This window comes from Leuresthes tenuis, unplaced genomic scaffold (genome assembly GCF_036924035.1).
Source record: "Leuresthes tenuis unplaced genomic scaffold, fLeuTen1.0.hap1 SCAF_16, whole genome shotgun sequence".
Lineage (NCBI taxonomy): Eukaryota > Metazoa > Chordata > Actinopteri > Atheriniformes > Atherinopsidae > Leuresthes > Leuresthes tenuis.
Genome location: NW_027325370.1, coordinates 27,097,533 through 27,113,361, shown reverse-complemented (window position 1 = coordinate 27,113,361; position 15,829 = coordinate 27,097,533).

Here is a 15,829-nt window from a genome sequence, read left to right as displayed (position 1 = left end):
TGCGGTGGGCTGCCTGGGTTCTGTGCTCTGTGGGGGCTGCTGGTGGCCTGGGTCTTGTGGCCCTCTCTGCCTGCTTCTGATTGCTTGGGGGGGGGGGCTGTGGATTGTGGCCCTGTACGCTTATACACTCATAACTAAGCACGGTTATCATGTAGGTCCTGTGCCATGGGTGTTGCATGTTCTCACACACACACACACACACATTCATTAGTCCAGTAGCATGGTCACTAAGCAGTTGATGTATTATCATGTCGTCTCAGGTCATCTATATCCACAGCTGTGTTGTATGCGATTGCCGCTTCTTGTGCTTGTTTTTGTTTGTTTGTGTGTTTGTTTTTTCTCTGCTTGTCTGCTTTCAGGTGCTCCTGGTGGCGCTAAGGCTGGATTCCCCTCATAGGCCATGGATTGTTGTCTGTTTTGTTTTTTACAGGTGTAGCAGCTGGTTGTCTGGTTTTTGTTTCTATTTTTGTTCTGTTTCCTCTTCTTTCCTCTTCTTCTTTCCTTGTCCCCCGGTCCGGTTCAGTTCAGTTCATGTCATATATTGTAAACAGAAATAAATAAATGGGCATCAAGGGGAGCTTTACATTTATAAAACTTCCCTTGGCAAAACAAATCTGTTTGGCATCAAAGGTATTCAGACTACAATTCTTCTGACATAATGCTGAACAGGACAAGGGGAAAAAAAAGTAAAGAAGACAGTTCTGCCGAAAGCCAGGGATAGACCTGTTCTAAGTTCTATACTTTTTAAAAGGGGCGTGTTTATCAACTATGGAATTAGAACATTTACAAAAATGGTCAAGTGCTAGATCTTCATCTGGGATTTTAACAGTGTCATATAACTATTCAACAGATCAGTTAAAAAAAAGCCTGCTCATGGAGATGTTTCAGGATCTGGATACCAAGCGTGGACCTAATGTTTTCATTTTTGCAATTCTGATACAGGCTATTGAGCAGTGATAACTAACACCAAGTTCAGATACTGCGGATTTTCTACCTTTGATTTGTTAAGATTGAGCCAATCAGGGACAACCTTGAAGGATCTCTTTGGTTTTGTAGGATCTGTAATTACCTGAGAAAGGTTGATATTGGTACACACCTTTTTTAAATGATCAGAGGCAGAGTTCAACTTGTTTCAATTAAAATTGCCACACAGAGATTGGGTTTAGGCCACATGCACACAGAATGACATCAACAAATATAAGAAATATTAAACATTTACACATAGATTTTTGAATACATGTAGAGGAATGATACTTTGAAATGTGCTCATTGCGGAGTTATGATCAGTTGAGTCATGAAGGTTGAACTATTCTGGGAAAGAGGTTCTATTCCCACCATCATGATGGACACTCCTGATATAGAAGGTTTCGCTAACGCATTGGAATTGTTTTACTATTTTCATATGCATGTGCAATGAAGAATTGCTTGCTGCTGATAAATGCAAAGAAGAACAGCTTACACATAGATAATCACATATAGGTTGCTGAATGCAATGAAGACCTGCTTATCCAGTAAAGTTCAATGTCAATGTGTAATATTCAATTAGGATTTGCAAAACAGTGAAGTTAAACAATGAATGGGTCCATAGTAGGTATGAGAAGACTACAGGAATATTTACCTGGGTGTACGTTCAAACAGAGATGAGAAAATCGCGATAAATAATTGTTTGTTTGTTTGTTAGTATGTATATGAATGTTACGTGTATAAACTGTGTTGAGTTATAGTTACTCAGTAGTGTCTCAGTGAAACAACCGATGGGGGATGCCTTGCGGTGACAACAAAAGCAGTGTTTTACTGATCAGTCAAGTTGCTCCAGTGTACTCCATACAAACTGGTTGGCTACTGAAGGGATAGAAAATGGGGAATTCTTGTTTTAAAGCAAACAAGGAATTAGATGGGAAAAATACATGTTTTAACGGGACCTAGACAATATTAAATACTCAGACAGATGGGAGAAGAAGTGTAGTTTTGTAGGAAATCACAAAATTATTACATAGAATTAGTGAAATCAATTGAAGAATGCCTTTCTGAAGAGCTGTTTACCACAGATGAGCAGCTTTGCGACCAAGCACAATGTAGACCGCTTTACTGACAAAATGATCTAATTTAATGGATTGGTTTAGACATGCATAACAGCATTTTAAGAACAAAGAGAGAAACAAAAAGGGACAACGCTTCATGGTGGAAGGTGATGTATAAATAAAAGTTTATATGATGAAGGGGGTGGCAACACCCATTCCGAAATCCCGCCATTCCGACATCCCGCTATTCCGACATCCCACCATTCCGACATCCCACCATTCCGACATACCACCATTCCGACATGCAAACGTCCCACCATTCCGACGTTCAAATGTCCCACCATTCCGACAAGGCTTTCTGTATAAGGAAATGTGTGTTACTCAACAGGTGAGTCCCTTCTTTCTGTTCATGCAATTTATATGTTTAACACATGTTTATAGACAAGCGTTATTAAAAACACAAAGTCTCGGCAACTGGAGGAGGAGAAGCAGTCCGCGGTGGTTTTCAATCACACACTCCAATGCCACTTGTTTCAACTTCCGAAAATTTAATCCAGGAAAAAAAGGCTTACAAACATGGACCAAAACGGCTCCATAACACGCACAAGAATCCAAAAGAAACGAAAATTAACTAAAAGAAAGCAAATAAACAGTATGAAGTGGTCAAAATTGGTTTTACGCATGCCTATGTGCGTCTGGCACATGCGTCTTCGGGCTCTCCCACATTGGTTTGTGGATGAAAGCTATATGTTCAGCTGTAATGTCATGTAAAAACAATCTCTACATGACATTTACTACCAGGTGTGACCAGTTACGTCCTTAAGATATCAACAGGCTGTATAAAGCCTTGCACAACGGCTGTGTGTTTGTGCCAAATGCGCAAAGCCCATCCGCGCTTCCCAAAATTGGAGCGAGTACTCATAAATCACGTGAATAACATGAATAAACGTTTTTACTGCATTTTGTTGTGTTTTATACGTTCTATGCTGTCATTTCTCTCTTCTCCTATTGGCAAGGCAAGGCAGAGTGCTCGCAACTGTGTCCTGTGCCGTAGCCGTGATATCTGTGCAATTATTACTTTTGCATATGATGACAGCGTGCAAAAGACGCATGGGCTCTGTGGAGAGCTCCGCTCCAGCTGGCTGCTGTGACAGCTCACTGACAATGTATTTCTGCTTAATCAGTTTCAGTCTCGCCAGAGTTACATTAATATCTGTATTTTTATATTTGAAATTCAGGGGATTTTGATAATAGATTATTAAAGTTTGTTTGCGAGGCTGTGGCCTCTGCATGTGCAGAGCTTGTGCGCCAAACTTTAGGGCGTATTTGCGCCGGCATATCATTAGTGCAAAATGTTTTGGGTAAAAAATAGGCTATTAAAAGGAACTGTGGGAATGGCGGTATGTTAAAAAAAAAAAAACATACCGCCATTCCGACCATAGGAGGAAAAAAGTGTCGGAATGGTGGGACGTTTGATAAAAAATTAAGTGTCGCCATTCCGACAATTGGAGACCCATGTCGGAATGGCGAGATGTCGGCATGGCAGCATGTAACCATGATGAAGGAGAGACCATTTGAGCAGCACAGCCATTTCGCAGCACAGGGACAGCAATCCAAGTTACAGGATCTCCCACGTGGTATCACCTGTCACATTGTGTCAAGGCATCAAAAGAAGAAAAAATCACCAAACTCAAGGACAAAAAGACGAAGACGCCGGTGAACGAAGAGAGAGCACTGACAAACCAGAAATACAAAAGGATTCTCGATATCAAGATCCAGAAGAAGAGGCTAACAATGCCACGAACACTTACGATGCTGGGAATGATGCCAGCAATGAACAGAGAAGAAGATTCAGTGTCATCAATCTGCAACACGTGCCTCTAATGAGGGGGTGAATATAGAATCCTCAACGATTACAACGTCTCTGGGAACTGTGACAAAAACAAGGTTTAAACCATTTTGATATATATTGTAACCTATTGGCTAAGGAATAGTGCTGAAAATGAGGTAAATCTAATCCACCACTGTCCTTGGTCTTCTGTAGGGTTTTTAAACTAATACGTGGTGGTTTGTTTTTACACAGAAATTTGGAGATGCATGAATCTAGTTACTTAAACCAAGTAGCAGATGGTTTTATGGGGATCATTGAGAACAAATAGTTAACTTTTGGTAGTATCATCATTTTAATGGATGTAATTCTCCCCATAAGTGATATAGGTAAGGACTTCCAACGAGAGAGATCGTCCTCTACTGTCTTTAATAATTGCACATAATTTAGCTTTGTTAGCTCTGAGAGCCTGGAGGAAATGTTTATGCCTAAATATCTAATATTTCCTGACTGTAAAGTGATCGCAGGTATATTATGGACCCTACAGTTAATGGGCAGAACTGTGGTCTTAGACCAGTTGATAGAGTAGTCAGAAAGTGTTGAGAATTTATTTATGAGTGTGATCGTGTGAGTGAGAGACGTCTGTGAGTTCTGAAGGAAAAGTAATACATCATCTGCATAAAGACTTATTTTATGCTCAATATTTTGGGATTAATTACTCACAAACGGGTAAGAAAAGGTAGTATTGCCAGACCATACATGATCAAAACAGGGAGCGGTGGTCGTTCAGCTGCAAGAAGGTGTGAATGTCCAACTAAAGTTTATAAAAAGCGGGTAAGACAAGGTGCGAATGCCCGACAATGCATGATCAAAAGAGGGAGCGGAGGTTTTCGGCTGCAAGAAGGTCTGAATGTCCACCCATAATTCCTGAAAAATGGGTAAAAAAAGGGTGCGAATGCCAAACCATACATCATCAAAAGCAGGAGTGGATGTGTTCGGCTAGAAGAAGGTTTGAATGTCCGACCATAGTTTGTAAAAAGCGGGTAAGAAAAGGTTCGAATGCCCAAACATAGACCATCAAAAGAGGGAGCGGAGGTGTTCCGCTGTAAGAAGGTGTAAATGTCCGACCATAGTTGGTAAAAAGCGGGTAAGAAAAGGTTAAGCTACCCGACTGTACACAATCAATAGCGGGAGCGGAGTTGTTCGGCTACAAGAAGGTGTGAAAGTCCGACCAGGGTTTGTAAAAAGCGGGTAAGAAAAGGTTCGAATGCCCGAATATATACCATCAAAAGTGGAAGTGGAGGTGTTCGGCTGCAAGAAGGTGTGAACGTCCGACCATAGTTTGTAAAAAGCGGGTAAGAAAAGGTTCAAATGCCTGACTATACACCATCAAAAGCGGGAGCGGAGATGTTCCGCTGTAAGACGGTGTGAATGTCCGACCATAGTTGGTAAAAAGCGGGTAAGAAAAGGTTAAAATACCCGACTGTACACAATCAATAGCGGGAGCGGAGTTGTTCGGCTACAAGAAGGTGTGAAAGTCCAACCATCGTTTGTAAAAAGCTGGTAAGAAAAGGTTCGAATGCCCGAATATATACCATCAAAAGGGGATGCGGAGGTGTTCGGCTGCAAGAAGGTGTGAACGTCCGACCAAAGTTGGCAAAAAGCAGTAAAGAAAAGGTTTGAATATCCAAACATAATTAAAAGCGAGAGAGATTGTGTTCAGCTGCAAGTAGGTGTGAATATCCAGCCATAATTACTCACAAACGGGTAAGAAAATGTAATATTGCCAGACCATACATGATCAAAACAGGGAGCGGAGGTGGTTTAGCTGCAAAAAGGGGTGAATGTCCAACTAAAGTTCAAATATATTAACAAAAGCGGGAGGAGAGGTCTTCGGATTAGAGTGGTTGAAATTTCCAACCATAATCTATAAAATGCGGTGAAAAAAAAAGGTGTGAAGGAATGAATTTTATAGCAAAATCCGAAATCATGCATAACTCCGCAAAAGGAACGTATTGCTCAACCAAAGGGATGCTTCTTTCTCATTCAGGGTAATATGAGGAACTTTATGCTTGATACATTTTAGACATGGATAACTATGAAGGACAAAGCAATTTTAACTTGGTTTGAGCAAAGCAATTCATTTTATAGGAAAATCCAAAATCGTGCAGGACTCATGAAAGTAAGCTTATTCTCGGATTCCTGATCCTCCAGTGTTGCTCTTTCCTATACTGCAAAATACAGCCTTGTTCTTTGTTGAAATCGATATAGACATTGATAAATATGAAGGACAAAGCAGTTTCCACTTTGTTTGAGTGAAGGAATTAATTTTATAGCAAAATCCCAAATCAAGCAGAACGTATGAAAATAAGCTTGTTTTCGGATTCCTGATCCTTCAGTGTTGCTATTTCTTCTACTGCAAAATACAATGTTGTTCTTTGTTGAAGTCAATCTAGACATTGATAAATATGAAGGACAAAGCAGTTTTAACATAGTTTGAGTAAAGGAATTCATTTTATATATAAAATCCCAAATCATGCAGAACGTATGAAAATAAGCTTATTCTCGGATTCCTGTTCCTTCAAGTGTTGCTCTTTCTACTACTGCAAAATACAATGTTGTTCTTTGTTGAAGTAAATCTAGACATTGATAAATATGAAGGACAAAGCAGTTTTCACTTGGTTTGAGTGAAGGATTTGCAGCTGAAAACCTCCCGCTCCCGCTTTTGATTGTGTATAGTCGGGCTTTAAAGCCTTTTCTTACCCGGTTTTTAGAAATTATGGTTGGACATTCAGACCTTGCAGCCGAAGACATCCACTCCCTATTTTGATCATACATAGTCAGACATTCACACCTTGCAGCTGAACCACCTCAGCTCCCTGTTTTGATCATGTATGGTCTGGCAATACTACCTTTTCTTACCCGTTTGTGAGTAATTATGGCTGGACATTCACACCTACTTGCAGTCGAACAGCTCTGCTCCCGCTTTTGATGGTATATATTCGGGCATTCGAACCTTTTCTTAACTGCTTTTTGCAAACTTTGGTCGGACGTTCACACCTTCTTGCAGCCGAACACCTCCGCTTCAGCTTTTGCAGGTATATATTCGGGCATTCGAACCTTTTCTTAGCAGCTTTTTACAAACCATGGTTGAACTTTCACACCTTCTTGTAGCCGAATACCTCCGCTCCCGATTTTGATGGTGTATAGTCAGGCATTTGAACCTTTTCTTACCCGCTTTTTACAAACTATGGTCGGACATTCAAACCTTCTTGTAGCCGAAAACCTCCGCTCCCTCTTTTAATCATACATTGTCGGGCATTCGCACCTTTTCTTACCCGTTTTTTACAAACCATGGTCGGACTGTCACACATTCTTGTAGCCAAACACATCCGCTCCCGCTATTGATTGTGTACAGTCGGGTATTTTAACCTTTTCTTACACGTTTTTTACCAACTATGGTCGGACATTCACACCTTCTTACAGCGGAACACCTCCGCTCCCTCTTTTGATGGTGTATGTTTGGGCATTCGAACCTTTTCTTACCCGCTTTTTACAAACTATGCTCGGACATTCAAACCTTCTTGTAGCCGAACACATCCACTCCTGCTTTTGATGATGTATGGTTGGGCATTTTCACCTTTTCTTACCCATTTTTCAGGAATTATGGGTGGACATTCACACCTTCTTGCAGCTGAACAACTCCTCTCCCGCTTATGATCATGTGCGGTTTGATTTTCGAAAATTTTCTTTCATGTTTTAAAGCAATTATTGATGGACATTCAAATCTTCTTGTAGCCGAACACATCCACTCCTGCTTTTGATGATGTATGGTTTGGCATTCGCACCCTTTTTTTACCCATTTTTCAGGAATTTTGGGTGGACATTCAGACCTTCTTGCAGCCGAAAACCTCCGCTCCCTCTTTTGATCTTACATTGTCGGGCATTCGCACCTTATCTTACCCGCTTTTTACAAACTATAGTCAGACATTCACACCTTGCAGCTGAACCACCTCCGCTCCCTGTTTTGATCATGTATGGTCTGGCAATACTACCTTTTCTTACCCGTTTGTGAGTAATTAATCCCAAAATATTGAGCATAAAATAAGTCTTTATGCTGATGATGTATTACTTTTCCTTCACAACTCACAGACGTCTCTCAGTCACACGATCACACTCATAAATAAATTTTCAGCACTTTCTGACTACTCTATCAACTGGTCTAAGACCACAGTTCTGCCCATTAACTGTAGGGTCCATAATATACCTGCGATCACTTTACAGTCAGGAAATATTAGATATTTAGGCATAAACATTTCCTCCAGGCTCTCAGAGCTAACAAAGCTAAATTATGTGCAATTATTAAAGACAGTAGAGGACGATCTCTCGTTGGAAGTCCTTACCTATATCACTTATGGGGAGAGTTACATCTATTAAAATGATGATACTACCAAAAGTTAACTATTTGTTCTCAATGATCCCCATAAAACCATCTGCTACTTGGTTTAAGTCACTAGATTCATGCATCTCCAAATTTCTGTGGAAAAACAAACCACCACGTATTAGTTTAAAAACCCTACAGAAGACCAAGGACAGTGGTGGATTAGATTTACCTCATTTTCAGCACTATTCCTTAGACAATAGGTTACAATATATATCAAAATGGTTTAAACCTTGTTGTTGTCACAGTTCCCAGAGACGTTGTAATCGTTGAGGATTCTATATTCACCCCCTCATTAGAGGCACGTAATGCAGATTGATGACACTGAATCTTCTTCTCTGTTCATTGCTGGCATCATTCCCAGCATCGTAAGTGTTCGTGGCATTGTTAGCCTCTTCTTCTGGATCTTGATATCGAGAATCCTTTTGTATTTCTGGTTTGTCAGTCCTCTGTCTTCGTTCACCGGAGTCTTTTTCTTTTTGTCCTTGAGTTTGGTGATTTTTTCTTCTTTTGATGCCTTGACACAATGTGACAGGTGATACCACGTGGGAGATCCTGTAACTTGGATTGCTGTCCCTGTGCTGCGAAATGGCTGTGCTGCTCAAATGGTCTCTCCTTCATCATGGTTACATGCTGCCATTCCGACATCTCGCCATTCCGACATGGGTCTCCAATTGTCGGAATGGCGACACTTAATTTTTTATCAAACGTCCCACCATTTCGACACTTTTTCCCTCCTATGGTCGGAATGGCGGTATGTTTTTTGTTTTTTTTAACATACCGCCATTCCAACAGTTCCTTTTAATAGCCTATTTTTTACCCAAAACATTTTGCACTAATGATATGCCGGCGCAAATACGCCCTAAAGTTTGGCGCACAAGCTTTGCACATGCAGAGGCCACAGCCTCGCAAACAAACTTTAATAATCTATTATCAAAATCCCCTGAATTTCCAATATAAAAATACAGATATTAATGTAACTCTGGCGAGACTGAAACTGATTAAGCAGAAATACAGTGTCAGTGAGGTGTCACAGCAGCCAGCTGGAGCGGAGCTCTCCACAGAGCCCATGCGTCTTTTGCACGCTGTCATCATATGCAAAAGTAATAATTGCAATTACAGATATCACGGCTACTGCACAGGACACAGTTGCGAGCACTCTGCCTTGCCTTGCCAATAGGAGAAGAGAGAAATGACAGCATAGAACGTATAAAACACAACAAAATGCAGTAAAAACGTTTATTCATGTTATTCACGTGATTTATGAGTACTCACTCCAATTTTGGGAAGCGCGGATGGGTTTTGCGCATTTGGCACAAACACACAGCCGCAACGGTTGTAGCTTTATACAGCCTGTTGATATCTTAAGGACCTAACTGGTCACACCTGGGACTAAATGTCATGTAGAGATTGTTTTTACATGACATTACAGCTGAACATATAGCTTTCATCCACAAACCAACGTGGGAGAGCCCGAAGACGCATGTGCCAGACGCACATAGGCATGCGTAAAACCAATTTTGACCACTTCATACTGTTTATTTGCTTTCTTTTAGTTAACTTTCGTTTCTTTTGGATTCTTGTGCGTGTTATGGAGCCGTTTTGGTCCATGTTTGTAAGCCTTTTTTTCCTGGATTAAATTTTCGGAAGTTGAAACAAGTGGCATTGGAGTGTGTGATTGAAAACCACCGCGGACTGCTTCTCCTCCTCCAGTTGCCGAGACTTTGTGTTTTTAATAACGCTTGTCTATAAACATGTGTTAAACATATAAATTGCATGAACAGAAAGAAGTGACTCACCTGTTGAGTAACACACATTTCCTTATACGGAAAGCCTTGTCGGAATGGTGGGACATTTGAACGTCAGAATAGCGGGATGTCGCAATGGTGGGATGTCGGAATGGTGGGACGTTTGCATGTCGGAATGGTGGTATGTCGGAATGGTGGTATGTCGGAATGGTGGGATGTCGGAATAGCGGGATGTCGGAATGGCGGGATTTCGGAATGGGTGTTGCCACCCCCTTCATCATATACACAGTTATTTATACATCACCTTCCACCATGAAGCGTTGTCCCTTTCTGTTTCTCTCTTTGTTCTTAAAATGCTGTTATGCATGTCTAAACCAATCCATTAAATTAGATCATTTTGGCAGTAAAGCGATCTACAATGTGTTTGGTCGCAAAGCTGCTCATCTGTGGTAAACAGCTCTTCAGAAAGGCATTCTTAAATTGATTTCACTAATTCTATGTAATAATTTTGTGATTTCCTACAAAACTACACTTCTTCTCCCATCTGTCTGAGTATTTAATATTGTCTGGGTCCCGTTAAAACATGTATTTTTCCCATCTAATTCCTTGTTTGCTTTAAAACAAGTATTCCCCATTTTCTATCCCTTCAGTAGCCAACCAGTTTGTATGGAGTACACTGGAGCAACTTGACTGATCAGTAAAACACTGCTTTTGTTGTCACCGCAAGGCTTCCCCCGTCGGTTGTTTCACTGAGACACTACTGAGTAACTATAACTCAACACAGTTTATACACATAACATTCATATACATACTAACAAACAAACAAACAATTATTTATCGCAATTTTCTCATCTCTGTTTGAACGTACACCCAGGTAAATATTCCTGTAGTCTTCTCATACCGACTATGGACCCATTCATTGTTTAACTTCACTGTTTTGCAAATCCTAATTGAATATTACACATTGACATTGAACTTTACTTGATAAGCAGGTCTTGATTGCATTCAGCAGCCTATATGTGAGCATCTATGTGTAAGCTGTTCTTCTTTGCATTTATCAGCAGCAAGCAATTCTTCATTGCACATGCATATGAAAATAGTAAAACAATTCCAATGCGTTAGCGAAACCTTCTATATCAGGAGTGTCCATCATGATGCTGGGAATAGAACCTCTTTCCCAGAATAGTTCAACCTTCATTACTCAACTGATCATAACTCCGCAATGAGCACATTTCAAAGTATCATTCCTCTACATGTATTCAAAAATCTATGTGTAAATGTTTAATATTTCTTATATTTGTTGATGTCATTCTGTGTGCATGTGGCCTAAACCCAATCTCTGTGTGGCAATTTTAATTTAAACAAGTTGAACTCTGCCTCTGATCATTTAAAAAAGGTGTGTACCAATATCAACCTTTCTCAGGTAATTACTGATCCTACAAAACCAAAGAGATCCTTAGAGGTTGTCCCTGATTGGCTCAATCTTAACAAATCAAAGGTAGAAAATCCGCAGTATCTGAACTTGGTGTTAGTTATCACTGCTCAATAGCCTGTATCAGAATTGCAAAAATGAAAACATTAGGTCCACGCTTGGTATCCAGATCCTGAAACATCTCCATGAGCAGGCTTTTTTTTAACTGATCTGTTGAATAGTTATATGACACTGTTAAAATCCCAGATGAAGATCTAGCACTTGACCATTTTTGTAAATCTTCTAATTCCATAGTTGATAAACACGCCCCTTTTAAAAAGTATAGAACTTAGAACAGGTCTATCCCTGGCTTTCGGCAGAACTGTCTTCTTTACTTTTTTTTCCCCTTGTCCTGTTCAGCATTATGTCAGAAGAATTGTAGTCTGAATACCTTTGATGCCAAACAGATTTGTTTTGCCAAGGGAAGTTTTATAAATGTAAAGCTCCCCTTGATGCCCATTTATTTATTTCTGTTTACAATATATGACATGAACTGAACTGAACCGGACCGGGGGACAAGGAAAGAAGAAGAGGAAAGAAGAGGAAACAGAACAAAAATAGAAACAAAACAGACAACAATCCATGGCCTATGAGGGGAATCCAGCCTTAGCGCCACCAGGAGCACCTGAAAGCAGACAAGCAGAGAAAAAACAAACACACAAACAAACAAAAACAAGCACAAGAAGCGGCAATCGCATACAACACAGCTGTGGATATAGATGACCTGAGACGACATGATAATACATCAACTGCTTAGTGACCATGCTACTGGACTAATGAATGTGTGTGTGTGTGTGTGAGAACATGCAACACCCATGGCACAGGACCTACATGATAACCGTGCTTAGTTATGAGTGTATAAGCGTACAGGGCCACAATCCACAGCCCCCCCCCCCAAGCAATCAGAAGCAGGCAGAGAGGGCCACAAGACCCAGGCCACCAGCAGCCCCCACAGAGCACAGAACCCAGGCAGCCACCCAGAAGACTGCAGAGGAAGCCCCCGGAAAGAGCCCCCATAAGCATAGGGCAGAGGCACTCCGGGAACCAGGGGCAACAGCCCACCTACCCCGCCAGGCCCCAGCCACCCAGACATGGGCCGTGCACTGGACCTGGGCCCCAGGAGCCCGAGCGCCCCCAAACCCCCCGGCAGAGGCCCCACCCAATACCCAGGAGGGCCAAGCGCCCCAGACAGCCACAAAGTGGGTCAGCGCCTGCCCCAGCGCCCCTGGCCAAGTGCCCTGGGAGTCAAGACGTGCCCACAGGTGGGTGAAGTCGCGAGCAGTGGGGAGAGGCAACGCTGATGCCCCATCGGGAGAAACACAGGCAGGCCAGGCGACAGCAAGTCCCAGATCCAGGCCCAATCATTACCACACACACTTTCACGTCCCATACATCCACACATCCTACCTCCCTCGACTCTGCTGGGGTGTAGTGCAGCGGGCACACCAGGAGGCCAGCAACCCCCCAGCCACCACAGACCCCGAACCAGCAGAACAATTAATTAATCCTCCTGGCCCCTCCTGCCCCGAGCAGACACCAGGAAGCAGGGGTGTGCGAAGAAGACCCCTCCCCTCACCCTTCTGGCTCTTCAATATTTTCTAATAGTGAGCAATTAAAATTGAGGGGCAGCCAAACTTGTAGAACTGGGAGCGCGGCACTCTGGGCAGCCTACATACCCAAAGAGGCCCACCCACCAGATGCCACTCAGTGTAACCACCCCCCAAGACCTAATGTGTGTGTGTGAGTGTGTTTGATAAGTACTAATGTCTAAGGTGTAATTAAAACAGGGGCAGGGAACTGCAGAGTGCAACCAAAGGGGACCACCTACGTGGCCCCATCCACTGCACCCCACCGAACACACACGCCCCCAAAACCCTTCATGTGTGAGTGTGTGCTGTGTACAGGAGCCAGAAGGGAGAGGGGTATGGGGATATATACCGGGGGAGCTACTCTCCCCCAGAGAGGGCAGCCAGGGACTGGCTGCAATAGGCATCCCCGCTACCTGGGAGCCAACAATGGGCAGGAGGGCCTGATGTCCACCAGGCTCGGGGCCTGCAGCGACCATATTCCGGGAGCTACTGTACCCCCAGAAGGTACCCATCCCGCCCCACCCCACTCAACCCAACCCCACCCAGGAGGACCTCTACAAAAAACAAACAAACAAACCACCCGGTCACACCAGTCGCAGCAGCCCGGGCCTGAGACCCACCATCACCCAGCAACCCACCACCACCACTATGTGATAAAACTAATCAGAGGGGACCAGAGAGAATGAAATTCAGCCAATTGATGTTTTGAGGAGGCAGACATTGTTTCCATGCTCATATAATCTAAAAGAAAATTTCTAAACTGGTTAATACACAGATTGTTCTTCGCTTTCCAGTTCATGAGAATAGTTTTCTTTGCGATACATAACACTGTGGCAACCATGTGTGCTGAGTTAATTTCCATGTTGATGTTGTCTAAGTCCCCCAGTATGCACAGTGTTGGGCATGCAGGGATGCTACACTTTAGCCATGTTGATAGGTCCTCACAGACTTCAAGCCAGAACTTCTGGACAGGCGCAGAAAACCACAAAGCGTGTGCATAATCATCAGGTGTGTTATCTGTGCAATGTGAGCAGATGTTTGAGTGTGTTAGACCCATCCTGAACACCCTTTGTCCTGTATAGTGTGTTCTATGAAGGATTTTGTATTGTATGAGCTGTAAATTAGGATTTCGAGTCTTTATGAAGGTGTTCAAACATATTTGTGGTTAGAAGCTATGACCAGAACTGATGGATAAATCTGCCTCCCATTTTGAGGATGGAAGACATTGTGTCATCTATCTTAGACAATAATTTATATATTTTTGATAGTAGTTTTGGGGTACAGATGCTTAGAAATTCTGCTACCCTAGTCGGGGGTTGTAAGTCTGGTTGGTGGAGGATATATCCATCCATCCATCATTCATCTGCCGCTTATCCGGGGGTCGGGTCGCGGGGGCAGCAGCTTGAGCAGAGAAACCCAGACGTCTCTGTCCCCGGCCAACGTAGATTGACCAATAAGTAGAGAGCTTCGCCTTCTGGCTCAGCTCCCTCTTCACAACGACGGGTCGGTGCAGAGCCTGCAACACTGCAGGCGCCGCACCGATCCGCCCGTCAATCTCCCGCTCCATTCGTCCGTCACTCGTGAACAAGACCCCGAGATACTTGAACTCCTCCTCTTGGGGAAGGATCTCATTCCCGACCCGGAGAGAGCATTCCACCCTTTTCCGGCTGAGAACCATAGTCTCGGATTTGGAGGTGCTGATTCTCATCCCAGCCGCTTCACACTCGGCTGCGAATCACTCCAGTGAGAGCTGAAGGTCACGGCCTGACGACGCTAACAGAACCACATCATCTGTAAAAAGCAGAGACCCGATTCTGAGGTCGCCAAATGGGACACCCTCAACGCCCTGGCTCCGCCTAGAAATTCTGTCCATAAAAGTTAGGAACAGAATCGGTGACAAAGGGCAGCCCTGACGGAGTCCAACTCTCACCGGAAACGTATCCGACTTACTGCCGGCAATGCGGACCAAACTCTGGCACCGGTCATACAGAGACCGAACGGCCCCTATCAAGGGGTCCGGCACTCCATATTCCCGGAGCACCCCCCACAGGACTCCACGAGGGACACGGTCGAACGCTTTCTCCAAGTCCACAAAACACATGTAGACTGGTTGGGCGAACTCCCATGCACCCTCCAGGATCCTGCCGAGGGTATAGAGCTGGTCCACTGTTCCACGGCCAGGACGAAAGCCACACTGCATCTCCTGAATCCGAGGCTCGATTATCCGACGGATCCTCCTCTCCAATACCCCCGAATAGACCTTACCAGGGAGGCTGAGGAGTGTGATACCCCTATAGTTGGAACACACCCTCCGGTCCCTCTTTTTAAAGAGGGGGACCACCACCCCAATCTGCCAGTCCAGAGGCACTGTCCCCGATGTCCACGCGATACTGCAGAGGCGTGTCAGCCAAGACAGCCCTACAACATCCAGAGCCTTGAGAAACTCAGGACGGACCTCATCCACCCCCGGGGCCTTGCCACCGAGGAGCTTTTTAACCACCTCGGCAACCTCAGCCCCAGAAATGGGAGGCCCCGTCTCCGAGCTCTCCGACTCTGCCTCTTCCGAGCACATGTTGGTAGGATTGAGGAGTTCCTCGAAGTACTCCCCCCACCGACTCACAACATCCCTAGTTGAGGTCAGCAAAGCCCCATCCCCACTGTAAACAGTGTTGACTGTGAGCCGCTTCCCCCCCCTGAGCCGCGGCCCGTCTGGCCCGTCGGTACCTATCAG